We start from the raw sequence: 12816 nt of genomic DNA, 5'->3' as shown, positions 1-12816 counted from the left end.
CTTGTTCCAGGTGATCCACAAGCAGGAGAAGGAAGCAGAACGATGAGAAGATGGATGAGAACGCTTCTCCAACATTATCAGCAGAGATCAGTGAACATCTTGGAAACTGGAGCACTGACTGAAAAGCAGAAACATATGTTTATGTTACATAAAAATCAGCAAACTGCAAAAAAGCAGGAACAGAATTCATCTCCAGTCACCTGTGAGCAGAACAGGATTGGAGAAATGGAAAAGGAGAAAAACACAAGCGCTTCAAAGGTGAGCTACAACATAGCCACATATAGTATTTATAGCCAACCAAAATATTGGCTATTTGAGCCAAAAATATTCATGGTATCAGTATTGGCCTATTTGTTTTTTGTTTTTGTTTTTATTTGTATAGCCCGTGATAATTAATACATTACAAAAACACTATAAAAAAAAAAAAACTAGGCTACATTATGAATGAAAAAAGTAATCCCACTCCTCTACATCTGTTACTATCATCGCTTGGATTGCAGTGCCACACACTTTCTTTTTGAACGTAACTTTTCTTCAGTCCTTCATTGAAGGAAAATCACATTTTTAAAAGAAGGCACGTGAGGAGGGGGCGAATATTTGACAAATTACGCTACAGCACTTAGGCCATGTCCACAAATACACAGGTATTTTTATAAAGTTTTTCCTTCCGTTTTTAAAAATTTCTGCATCCACATGAAAATGCAAACGTATGTTATTACATGAAGCTGAAGCTCTGTCAAGACCATGCCAAGCCAACAGGTGGCGATATAATCTCAACCCTAAAGCCATGTTGGTCCATCAGCAGTGTGAAAAAGTTTCCAGTAGATGGAGTTAATAGGCTCTTACGTCACAGGCTAAAATCTCCAGTTTCGCTGTCTACAAAAATCTTCACCCTGGCAGGAGTTTTCAAACATCTTCAGTTTCAGTGACCTGATTCTGTGTTTGCATGTGGACGAATGGCCAAATCACATAGAAAAAAGCTGCGTTTTTGAAACTGCTTGTGGACAGGGCCTTACATTTTTGCACTGATTGGCTATTAACTGTCAGCAGACAGAGTTTCAATGCATTGGAGAAAAACATTCCAAGTAATGCACAAAACGTGTGTACACACATTAATTTGTTCTTAACCTCATCTTAATGTAAGTGAATTTAGAGTTCTCTAAATAAGCAGCTGCATGCATAAGGTCAGTCATTTGCATGGAACACACCCAAAATAAGCGCTTTCCGCACAACCTTTCCTTTACAGCACTTTAGTCAACATATGCCGCTTTCTACAGACACACTCCTGCCAGATCCTTGAGCAATGCCAAGTGTGCAGACTTCAAAATGAGTTCAATCACAGTAAACACCTTTTATACAGACCCAGTTTACAGAGTTCTCATTAGCTGGCTCTACATATACATAATCAGTGCAAAACCTCACAGATTCACATAGTTGAATTGAAAACAACTCTGGAATGTCTAGCTTTGAATGTTATTTTATCACCTACAATGGATTTTAATATTGTTGTAATTTATAACCCACCTTCATATAACACTGCTTTTTATGATGAATTAAGTCTTGTTGCTAAACAACTTGATTCTTATAGAGAAACTGTATGGTATGGTGATTTTAATATTAATTGGTCGGGAAAAAGTGGTAAACAAATTAAAAACAATGACAAAATTTAATTATCTACAAATGATTAAAGGGCCCACTAGGATAACAAGGCAGACCAAGACCCTGATTGATATGGCGTTTACCAATAAACCAGAACATAAAACAAGGTGTCACGGTTTACGCTGCCGGAAGAAACACGGAGCCGAGGATACACGAAATAAGGCTTTTAATATATACAACTCATGGAGCACAGCGATAGACACACGTAAGTGAGTGAGTTAGTCACAAGTGAGGAGACCCGACAAAACAGAACTGAAAGGACAAGGCTTATGTACAAAAGGATAATTGGGGAAACACAGGTGGATGGCATGACTAAATTAACAGGGACATGGAACACATGAGGAATAGAATAGACACACCTAGGAACTAATCAAACACGGAAAGACAGAAACTGGGTCACGGGCAAAAACACACTAAATGAGTCCAGGTGTGACAGTACTCCCCCCTCCCGGTAGGTGCATCCTCGCACCGTAGAAACAACAGAGGGAGGCGTGGGTGGGAACTTGGGAGGAGGTTCCGGTGGAGGACGGACTCCCAGGAGGGGGCCAGCAGACAGGGACCACAGAAGGAGGAGCCAGGGAGGAGACGACGGAGGAAGGAGCCAGGGAGGAGACAGGAGCAGGAGGAGCCAGATGGTCCACCAGAGACCAGCCAGGACGGAGATCCAAGGTGGAGTCGACGGCGGGAGGAGCCATGGTGAAGGAAGGGTCGACGACACCAGGGGGCCGACAGGCAGAGACTGCACCGGTGGGTGAGGAGCCCAAGATGGAGCAGCACAGCCGCAGAGCCAGGGGGACGTCGAGGTTCCGGAGGGCCTAGGTGGAGCAGAAGGCTCAGGCGACCAAGGCGGAGGCGGGGTCCTGGCAGACCGCTGTGGAGCCGGAGCGACCGAGGATGGAGGTGGAACCAGAGGGAAGGAGGAGCCTGACAGAGCCGGAGGGATGGAAAGACGAGGTGGAACCGGAGGAGTGGAGTCCCGAGGCGGCGGATGGTCGACGACTGACCAAGGTGGAGCCGGAGGGACGAGGGAGCCCGGTGGAGCAGGTGGGATGACAGGCCACGGTGGAGACGAGGGAGCTAAGAGCCAAGGCGGAGCCGCTGGGTCGAAGGACCAAGGAGGAGTCCAGGGCTCGGAGGCTGGAGGCGGAGACAGGGCCTTAACGCGCCAAGGCGGAGCTGGAGACTGGCAGTCCAGCGGCGAACCATCGCGCCCCGATGGCACGGACTGAGGGTGAGCTGCGGGACTGACTGGCACCAGCAGGGATGACGAGGAACTGGCTGGTCTAGGAGGAGGAGAGAGGAGAAGGATGGGAGGAAGGACAGGAGGATCAGGGCTGGACGGAACCAGCGGAAGTGGAGCAGAGGGACCAGCAGGTTTGGGAGGAGGTGGGAGAGGGAGGCTGGGAGGGAATACAGGAGACACAGAAGATTCAGGGCTGGGCGGAACCGGCGGAGACACAGAAAATTCATGGCTGGGCGGAACCAGCGGAGACACAGAAGATTCAGAGCTGGGCGGAACCAGCGGAGACACAGAAGATTCAGAGCTGGGCGGAACCAGCGGAGACACAGAAGATTCAGAGCTGGGCGGAACCAGCGGAGACATAGGAAACTCAGGGCTGGGCGGAACCAGCGGAGACACAGAAGATTCAGAGCTGGGCGGAACCAGCGGAGACACAGGAAACTCAGGGCTGGGCGGAACCAGCGGAGAAACAGAAAACTCAGGGCTGGGCGGAACCAGCGGAGAAACAGAAAACTCAGGGCTGGGCGGAACCAGCGGAGAAACAGAAAATTCATGGCTGGATGGAACCAGCGGAAATGGAGCAGAGGAAATGACTGGAGGAGGTAGGAGTGGGAGACTGAGAGGGTATACAGGGGAGTCAGGGCTGGACGGAACCAGCGGGGAAACAGGGAAATTAGGGGTTACCTCCATAGACCAGTCCATCAGATCCAGAACTTGCTCCATATGACTTTCAGAGACTGCATATAGCTCACCCTCAGTCGCAGGAGTGTGGGCAGGGCTTTCCTCCACGCCCTCGATCTCCACGAGGACTCCCACGATGCACGGTGTTGCCGGCTCACACACCTGGTCAGTCGCGCTCTCGAGTTCCGGCTCCCTGTCGGTGAATGGCTCGGGCTCTGCGGCTGCGGTGGGCTCTGGCTCCGTGTAGCGAGATGGTGGCTGGCTGGTCTCTGGGTCGGGAGTGGGACTGGCGAGATCCTCAATGGGGCAGACGGTGAAAGGTGAGCCATTTCTCGCCAGAGTCCACTCCACGAATGCGGCGAAATCCTCCCGAGGACCATATTCGGGCGACAACGCTCTGCACTTGGAGTTCAGGCTGGTGTTGTAGAAGGTGCAGAGCGCGTCGTCCGGGTAGCTGGTGGCATTAGCTAATAGAAGAAATTGTCTGGTATGGTCCTCGAGAGAACGTCCTTCCTGCTTCAGCAGGAGGATGAGGAATTCGGGACGATAGAGGGGATCCATAGAAACTAAAAAAAGAAAAGACTGTGAAAAAAACGAAAGCAAACGGAGGGAAAAACACGCAGTTTTATACTTTCATTTCTTTGGTCGGGTCTTCTGTTCACGGTTTACGCTGCCGGAAGAAACACGGAGCCGAGGATACACGAAATAAGGCTTTTAATATATACAACTCATGGAGCACAGCGATAGACACACGTAAGTGAGTGAGTTAGTCACAAGTGAGGAGACCCGACAAAACAGAACTGAAAGGACAAGGCTTATGTACAAAAGGATAATTGGGGAAACACAGGTGGATGGCATGACTAAATTAACAGGGACATGGAACACATGAGGAATAGAATAGACACACCTGGGAACTAATCAAACCAAACACGGAAAGACAGAAACTGGGTCACGGGCAAAAACACACTAAATGAGTCCAGGTGTGACACAAGGACGTACAATCTGAAACCGGTCTCTCAGACCACAACATGATTCTGACAGTTAGAAAACTGACCAGCAAGCGGCTACAGTATTTTGTCAAAACTGGTTGTGATAAATTATCATTTATCATTCCTGAAGCTAAAACTGTGCAGTTCGAAAGAGAACTTAATAACTTAAATTGGGAGCAGATCATGGCTTTGTATGATGTAGATGAGTGCTGTAATTCTATGACTACAGCTATTTCAGGATTAATAGACACATTTCTAATAAAAAAAAGATGTAGTAAGAAAGACACTGTACCATGGATAAGTAATGAAATCAGAAAGCTTATGAAGAAGAGAGATCTGGCTCTAAAAAAATCATTATGCTCAAAAATGAATACTGATTTGTTAACCTACAAAAGTCTAAGAAATAAAGTGGTGTTAGAACTACGTAAAGCAAAAGTTTCATATTATACTCAACTTATAGGTAATGCTAAAGGCAATACTAATTCCATTTGGAGACACTTAAACAATCTGACTAATAAACCAAATAAACAGGGGATCAAGGAACTTAACATAAATGGAAAGAACATAAATAATAACGCCGTTATGGCTAATGAATTAAATTCATATTTTGTGCATTCAGTAGAAGAACTAATAAAAGATTTTGAATCTAAAGACTTCAATTATACAACTGGAGTGACTTCTGTAGATTCATTTCATATTACAGAGGTTCCGGAGACAAACATCTTAGAAATTATTAATAAATTGTCTAATTCCAAAACAAATGATTTATATATGATGAATAGTTTAAAAAAATATATGTAACAGTGTTAGTTAAACCTCTTACATATCTTGTCAATCTTTCTATAAGAACCTGTACATTTCCTTTAGGATGGAAAAAAGCAGTAATTGTTCCAGTATTTAAATCTGGAAGTCAGGACTCTATGTGTAACTATCGTCCCATATCTATTTTACCTATTTTATCTAAAGTTATTGAGAAAGTTGTAGCAGCACAAATGGTTGATCACTTAGAAGCCAATCAGTTCCTCCACCCACAGCAGTTTGGTTTTAGATCAGGTTATTCCACTGAAATTGCAAACTGCTGTTTTATTGAAAATGTAAAGAAATCACTGGATAGGGGTGACGTGGTGGGAGCTGTTTTCCTTGACCTTAAAAAGGCATTTGATACAATCAACCATAGTTTACTTTTAACTAAAATGTCATCTTTTAATTTTTCTACTAAGGCAGTACAGTGGTTTGCGTCTTATCTTCAGGCTAGAGTACAGTGTGTTAAAGTTGACCAGGAAAAATCCTCACTCTTGAACATCAAAAGGGGCATACCACAGGGCTCCGTACTTGGTCCTTTGTTGTTCAGTCTTTTTATTAATAACCTACCATTACACTGTTCAGGTGCCAGCTTCCAGCTTTATGAAGACGATGCTGTTCTTTATGCACCCGCTAAGTCACCAGAGTTGGCTGCTGATGTTCTCTCTGCATGTATGGCTGATGTCGGACAGTGGCTCAATCAAAATCAGTTGGTGCTAAATTTTACAAAGACAGTCTCTATGTGTTTTTCTATTAAGAAACTTGATCTAAATAAAATATTTAAAATTAACTTTCAAAATGAAAAAAATCAATCTGTAACAGAATTCACATACCTTGGATTGGTTATAGATCCTCAACTTAATTTTACTAAACATATCAAGAAAATCTCTAAAACAATACAAAGAAATCTCAACTGTTTTAAATTAATCAGACACTATATACCAAATCAGGCAGCCTTACTGTGCATGCATGCTATGGTGTTTTCACATATTTCATACTGCATGACAGTTTGGGGGCAAGCAGCTCAGTCTGCAAAAAAACACATTGGTTCACTTTACAATCGAGCAATAAAAATTATGGATAAAAAGCCAATCCGCTATCATCACTGTTACATTCTGGAGAAATATAAAATATTAAGCTTTGAAAGCTTTAGTAATTTATGTTTCCTAAAATTAATCTTCAAGTGTATTAATAATTTAGCACCTGAGCCTCTTAGTAAATTTATTAAAATACAGAACAACCAAAGAGTTACTAGAACTAGTACAAATCATAACTGTACAATACCATACTGTAGGACAAGCTTTGCACAGACTGCCTTTTCTGTTAAGAGCTGTAGGCTATGGAATGCATTACCATCTGATATTTAGGCCATATCTGACTTCAAAAAGTTCACTTCCAGGATTAAGCTGTGGCTAAAGACAAATCAAAAGTGTATACATTTTTAATTGTCGTTATAATTGTGTATGATTATGTATGTATGTATGTGTGTATGTGTATATGTGTATATCTATATATACATAGTTTTGTAGTATTTCTTGTTTTTATGTATGTATTTGTTTTATGATGTTCTTAGAAATGCCCAACCAGGGACAGGAGTTGAAAATTAGCACTAGCTATAATCTCTATATGCTGCACATCAGTTACAGGCTTTGTATTGTAGCTATGTTTGCTTGTATGGTCCCTGTTAAATAAACTTTAAATAAAACAAATAATAAAAACAGTTCGGCTATACACAACTTCTTACTCTTTCACTGCAAAAAATGTATATTTTCTAAGTGAAATATACATTTTATTTTGACTATATATAAAATTATATAATATAAATATATTATCCTGAGATGAAACATTTATTTTGTATTAATTATGTAGCTTGTGTTAAGATGCAATATAATTTTGACACCGATTATTAAAGGGGTCATATGATGTTGCTAAAAACAACAGAATTTTGTGTATTTGGTTTAATGAAATGTGTTAATGCGGTTGAAGATTCGAAAAAACATTCTTTTCCACTTAATGTACATTTCCCGTCTATTCCCAGCCTTTCTGAAAAGCATTGTTTTTTACTAAGCTCATTGGTCTGAAAAGCGAGGTGTGCTCTGATTTGCCAGCTATCCAGTGCGTTGTGAATGGCCAAATGCTTAAAGCGCCTGATGGAAATGTTACGCCCCACAACATTAGAGCCCTGCATTTCAGCCGAATTTTCTACGGCCCTTGGGCCGAGCTTCAGGCCAATTTTCAAATCATAGTTGAGACCCAGGCCGGGCATTGGTCCTGTTTTAGACTTCTCCTTATTCATACATTTTAAACATCTATCAATTAGTGATGAAAAAATTACCATGCTGGTGAAACAACATGAGACCATGCTACCTCGTCTGTCAAGACCAGCTCAAAAGTGTTTAGTGTCCCGCAGCAGCAGCATGTATATATGGTGCGTGCCATCGGCATAGTTCGCTATAGGAAATGCATTCATTGCAACTACTTTGTGTCTGGCAGAGCACAGTTAACCAGTTACTGCACTCCAGAATGCTTATTGATACCTGACAGAACAAAAAGGACCTGAAGGATGAAGCCACTGCTCTTTATCGGATCTGATAATACCCAACTCCTGACACCAACCCAGCCCATATGCAAAGACCCAGTAGGGGGATCCACTGCTGTCTGCACACAACTTGGATGGTATCTCCAGGGCCTGATGAGTCCTATGCAGACCTCAAAAGGTAAGCAGCAGTGTCTCGATGTCATGACAGTTCCAGCCCGTTGTAACAATTAGTCTAGAATTCATACGCAGACTAATTGCCACAGGATTTATATTAGGGAAGGAACCACAGGCTATGGTCTGTGTTAGTTCAAATACTCAAAAAGACAAGAAATAGATGCAGAAGTGAGTATTATTCCAAAAGAAAGAGGTAAAGAATACATATGATCATCAATACATGATAGGAAATCACACATATAATAACCAGAGTCATAGGTTTGGGGATGCTGTTTTTTTTCAAGGGATGCTGTTCTTTGTAGTTTTGCGGCAGGCTGGCACGGGATCCAGAGAGGGCTAAAGCGTACTGCACTGAGATCCAGAAGTTAGAGGTAGCTGGTTATGTTGCCAAGATAACTCCAGGAGAAGCTGACAAGAGTTCAGAGTCTTGGTACATTCCGCATCACGTAGTACATCATAACAGTAAAGACAGCATAGTCTTTAACTGTTCCTTCCAACATCAAGGACAGTCTTTTAATAGTCATCTGCTGCCTGGACCAACTTTGAGACCATCCTAACTTGGTGTCCTCCTGAGATTCCGCCAGCACGCTGTTGCTATTAACTACATAAAAGGCATGTTTCACCAGGTACACCTGCTAGAGAGGATCCAGTGCACCTTATATCTCAAAATTTGATTGATGAGGGTCATAAAAGCCATCTGTTCTGGACACCTGTTTGTACCAGTGACCTAAATATGAACTTATGAACCTAAGAAGGAATTTCGCTGAGGGCGGGGAACATGTGTTGGGCTCTATGTGCTTTTATTAAACTGTGGAAAGGGTGAAATCATGAAAATGGTATAAGGGAAAGTTTTTATTAAGGTTTTAAGTACACAGTGTATTTCAAGAAAAAGGTTATAAACACATACGAAATGGAAACAATGTAATGATCGTTTTCGTAGTTGGAAAAGTGTAAAACGTTGTTAAAGTTGTAACAAATGAAATAAAAAGAAAACTAGGTTACTGGTTATTTATCTAAAACAACTAAACGAGTCAAAAACTATCAGATATGTTTTCGTTAAGCAACACGTGAAAAAGATGTGAGAGCTTGTAGCATTACAATTTAAACTTTTAAGGTTTGTTACCAGCTAGAAAAGAAAGAAAACTAGATTACAGAGTTTTATAGGATGTGTACCTTACCTCAAACTGAAAAAAGAAACGAATGTAAAGTAAGGATACAAACCAGAAAACTTGCCGTTTTGTCAAGATGTTAGAAAAAGTTAAAACAAAAGAAAAAAGAGGTAGGCATTACGCTGATTTAAAATAGAATCTATCAGGCAAGATACTTGTCAAATCTATGTTGTACTTTACCACTAACTACAACTTTAAAAATCGAAACTGTTACTGACAGAGAGTTAAACGAAAGAAAAAAAGATCTCACAGCAAAGTGTTTAGGCATCTCCTTTGAGTCATCCTGACAGCACCGCAGACACACTCAGAATGAGGCTCGGGAAAGCTCCGGAAATAAACCACGCCTACAGCGCTAGAGACTGCCCCGCTGTAGGCGTGATAGCAACATCAAATTGGGTGTAACAAGTGTTTAAAAAGAGGATTTTGTTGAAGCTAATTTATCCGTACCTAGTTGTAAAATATGAAAGGTGTTTTTTGTGAATTGGAAAAATTGTTGAGCTATTCGGTAACAATGGCTACGACATCATCACCTAAAACTCCTGAGAAGAGTGTTGAGTTAGCTATGGAACAGATAATGCTGGCCCCGAGGAAGATAAAACATGTTCCGTGTCTGGCCAATTTCCTCCACGAACCTTTGGACAATGTTAAGCGTGAGTTTCATCTGTCCGGTAATCGTATTTGCAGTTACGATTTTGACAAGAGCAACCGCGAGGTCAGACTGAGTACCGTGGACAGTGATGACAGGGTCACATACGACACGAGCGAGGACCCTGATCTGTCCTGATTAAATTTTTGTTTCAGTGGAAAGACGTGCCTGCGTTAGAGGAGATATTTGGAAAGATAGACAAAATGTTTAAGTGGTGCGAGGAGTTTGACAGATACAACAACATAAAAGTGAAACTGTTTCACCCTGAATGGTGTGTGGCCAGCCGGAGAGGGGTTCATGTGGCCCCGCCTACCATCTATAATCATTAAATACGCACGTCAGGGGCCTCTTTGGAAATAGACTTCGAGCGACATCACCACCACCAACATGACTCAAGAAAATACTTTGCCAGCTCCACACTTTGTATGCGATGACAACGCATCCGCACCATGGTCAGCGACGGAAAATGACGCCTGGCTGAACAAATTCTCAGATACCATAACCTCGCCTTCCTCGCAAAGTACAATCTGCCACCTCCCCACGCTGGTCCATCTGACACAGCAAATTCTGAAAACGTCTCGGACACCGTTGATGGTTGCATCGGGGTGATTGGACATAAGATCATTAAAGCTGTTGTTGCCATAATTCTGGAACATCTGGTTGACAAGCAGCTGAAGAAAGATTGTTACGGATGTCAGGTTGATCATCCTTCACAAACACAACATTCATGTCTCTATGAGGCACCTGCGTACAGTTTTCTGGGATGTTTTGAACAACTCTCGCATAAATTGTGTAAACCTGATCTTAAACTCATTCTGGCACATACCTTGAAACTGTTTGGTTTAATACCGCATCAGCAAAGAATTCAGGGAGTTGTCGACGGTGTTCTGTGTGAGCTTAGGGATGAGATGTACATAGTGGAAGGTCTGGCAGAACTCCGGACGAAAGTTGTGGAAACTTGCGAGCAGGCCATTTACGACGCTGTTGACAGCTGGAAGAAGAGTACACCTGCTGATTCTGATTAACCGGGGGACATGGGTAACCTCTGCTGTCTGGAAAAACTCATATTTAAACAAAGAATTAAGAGTGAAATAATTTATTGTATAAGATTATAGATGATGAGAGTGAATGTTATGTGGACAATTAACGTTTAACGAAATTAAAAAAACAAATGTTAGCTGTGAGGGGCATGTCGGAGGAGTGGTGTGTTATGACAACTCAGTGCCTCACAAACAGGTATAACCCACGCATGACTGTTAAAAATATTCTTGAACTTATGCCTGAATGTGAAGAAAGTCTTAAAATAGGTAACATTTTATGTCTTTGTACTTAAGTAACAGATGTGTGTGTAATGTTGTTGTCAAGAAATGATCCGATAGACGTATATAAAATTATTGACATGCTAGTTGAACATATGATAGAGAAAAATGTTTTAATGTGTGTGAAATTCCTTCAATATCTAGATGATGTATAATTAGATAATGTACGACCAATCAATTTGAACTTGTATGTGTCTTCTGCAACGATTGCAAATAAAAAGCTTTTGACCCTAATAACTCTGTCATTGTTTTGTGTAAACAGTAGTGGTGGTAAGATATCTGAATTAATGAAAAAATGTGTACTACAACCCAGCGCACCCTGGTTCTTTGGGAGGTAAAGAACGATTAAAATGCGGTGTACTACAGGAATACGGGGTAACTCTGAAGGATAAAGAAATATCAGATTGGCTATCATCTCAGGATACTTATACATTACACAAGACAGCACCTATCAAATACAAACGTAATAGAGTGATAGTGTACGGAAAAGATGTACAGTTTCAAGCAGATCTTGTTGACATGTCTGCTTTTTCGAAAGAAAACGACGGTATCAAATTTTTACTGACTTGTATAGATGTTTTTAGCAAGTATGCATGGGTGCGTCCACTGAAGAATAAGACAGGTGCAGAGGTGACGAAAGCATTCACCTCTAAACTCAGAGAAAACCGTATACCTCAAAAATTACAGACCGATAAAGGTACAGAATTTTTCAACAAACATTTCCAACAACTGATGAAAAAGTATAACATACATCATTTTGCTACGGCAAGTGATGTGAAAGCGTCTTGTGTGGAGCGATTTAATCGCACTATTAAATCATTTATGGCTCGGTTTTTAACGGCTATCAATTCAAAACATTACTACAATTTCTTACAAGATCTTATAGAAGGATATAACGCCAGTTATCACAAAAGTATTAAAATGCGTCCATTGGACGTTAATAAAGAAAGTGAGACAGATGTGTTCAATAATCTGTAATGGAAAGTTACGTAAAGGAACACCTATCTTTAAGTATAAAATAGGAGATGTAGTTAGAGTTTCAAAAGTTAGAGGTGTATTTTCGAAGGGTTATAAACAGAATTACACCGAGGAATATTTCACTATAGCCGCTCGTATACCGCGAAACCCTCCAGTGTACAGACTACAAGATTATGACGGTGATGTTATCGATGGTTGCTTTTATGAAAAGGAATTACAAAAGATAATTGTGAACCAAGACAAATCGTTTAAAATAGAAAAGATTTGTCTTGTCAAGTGGCTGGGGTGGCCTACTAAGTTTTCCTCATGGTTACCAGAAAAAGGAGATCGTGGGCATACAGAATCCATTAAAGTAACAACTGGAGGTGTCATAAGTAGCATTTGTGAAAAACTACACCATGAGTGAGGGCGGCTTTTATATCACGCTACCTTGTAATGCATCTATGGATGTTTACCCTGACAATCGTATCCTAAATTACAAAACGAGACTAGCAAGAAGTATGAACCTCAAAGGTCAATGGGAAGTCGGTTTAATCGAATTTTATTATCCTATTTCCTGGTTTTATTATCCTATTTCGACCCCAATATACTGGGATATGATGAGAGACATTACAAAGAGGA

The sequence above is a fragment of the Carassius gibelio genome, chromosome B13, assembly GCF_023724105.1.
Source record: "Carassius gibelio isolate Cgi1373 ecotype wild population from Czech Republic chromosome B13, carGib1.2-hapl.c, whole genome shotgun sequence".
NCBI lineage: Eukaryota > Metazoa > Chordata > Actinopteri > Cypriniformes > Cyprinidae > Carassius > Carassius gibelio.
Note: the sequence above shows the minus strand (reverse complement) of the source record.